Here is a 2129-nt window from a genome sequence, read left to right on the forward strand (position 1 = left end):
GCCTAAGAATAGCCTGCACAAGCAATCAGAGCCACTTTAGGCTCTAATAAATATTTATTTAAAGAAAGAAAAAAAAATATATGTATACAGGTCTATGTTACTTTTACACAAAATAAAGGGTGATTATTCCATGAACGTCTTCTAGTTTCTTCATTCTAGTTTCTTCTCGTTGCATAATATCTTTGATAATAAAAAAAAAATATCAGCTCTCTAGCTTTCCACTTTTGAACATTGCGTCTCCTTTCCTTCCTTGCGTCAAAAATAAGATAAGATAAGATAAGAGTACGCAATATCTTTTCTCACACCACGCTTTAGTTATTGCTGTTATATTTTCCTGTCTTCTTTGTCCTGCATTTCTCTTCCTTTTTGTTTGAATAGGAATATTCTTCAATCATCCTCATTGCATCTTTCAGAAATAATATACAATTTTGGTTTTAGTTGACTCGCATTTTGTTGTGAAATATTCATCAAACTAAATTCTTATCACAGTTTAACAGTTTAAATGGTGTTTAGAAGGGTCTCACTTTGTGAAAACCTCTTTAACTCCGTAGTCTAGAAAATTAAATGCTTAGTGTAAGCGAATGTAAACATAACTGATACTTATCCAAGCTTTTCTCCTTGTATTCTCATAGCGCCAGTTGCTTATTCAGGGAGATTGGGCTCTGCACCAGTAGCTACCTGAAGACGTATTCCTGGGTTACCGGGATGTGTCTCTGTAGGAAGTTGCCGAATGAACACTTGTTGTCTCTCCCGTGGCACGTAAACTCGATCGATATACAATTTCCAAGGTTCGCTTCGGGAGAAATAAGCCATCTTACCTGAAGACCGGGCTGCCTTTAAGGCTGGCAATTGAGCTCTTTGACGTTCTCTTATTCGCAGTGGGAGATCCTCTGTAATAAACATGCGTGAACCTTTCAAATTCTTCGCCCTTAGAAACACAGCAGCGCGATCTTTATATCTTAAAAATCTTGCAATGATGGGGCGCGGTCTTCTGGCAGAGTTGATCCGATGGGCTCTTTGAAATTCAATCCTATCTGCAATCGCTCTATCAAATCTAAGATGCTCCACAAAAAAGTCCCGTAAAAGGTTCTCCACATCTTCCTGTTGATTACCTTCTACTATTCCGTGAAAAAGTAAATTTTCTCAATTAATGTATGTCTTGAGACTGTCAATTTCCTGGTTGACTATTTCCTTATCCTCCTCTATTTTCTGCTGAAGTTCTGAAATATTCTGTCCATTAAAAGTGACCGAATTCACAACATCGTTAAGTTTTTCTTCAAATTTCTTTATTTTGGCTCCAAAGTTAAGTTCCAAAACTTGAATTCTTTCTAGTACCTTTCCTATCTCCTCTGCTAACATATTCTTAATGGCAGGCAAGAGAGCAGGTCCTTCGGGACTAGAGCCGGTAGATGGTCGAGGGCGTTTCCCGCCTTGTTTCCCTCGATGACCGCTCGACATTTTCGTAGTTACCGATATTTTTTCAACTTCAAATATCCACGTTACATAATGGGAGAGAGGAGGCGAACCCGCGATACGTGTTACTCAAGGACGAACATGCTGATATAATTTCATGTATATACTTATAGGTAAAGTGCGCCATCTTTTGACAGATGATGATGAAAGTGGATTGAACGAGCAAGAAAATAATGCTGAGCGCCTAGAATGCAGCTAGCAGTACAAGCTGCAGACAAACGGTACAAACCGGCATAAGAATAATATCGCATGCCCTCTTTAGGCAAAAATTGATATCCATGCTGATCAGGAGGCATCTACATGAAGATCAAGCAAAAATGCTTTTTTTTAATTAAAAAAACAGCAAAGAGAATTCAACAAACGATCATATGGTTCGGTAAGTGTCATAGCACAATTAGAAATCTTAGCTATAATGGTATGTCATAGTTATTTGAGCAAAAAGGGTGTGAAAGATTCGCGTGCACCAGGTGCATATGAATCCTTCGCACGCGAGATGAATTGAACCCATGGGTGGCACGGGCCATGGCGCATGCAGCACTCGGAGTCGTACTCGCATGGCCAAATTCAAATTGAACACAAGCCATAACCTTGTTCTCTGTAACATCTCCATCAAACATTGCCAACCTTATTGTGCCACACATGGAGTGGCACAATAT

This window comes from Lytechinus pictus, chromosome 7 (assembly GCF_037042905.1).
Source record: "Lytechinus pictus isolate F3 Inbred chromosome 7, Lp3.0, whole genome shotgun sequence".
Lineage (NCBI taxonomy): Eukaryota > Metazoa > Echinodermata > Echinoidea > Temnopleuroida > Toxopneustidae > Lytechinus > Lytechinus pictus.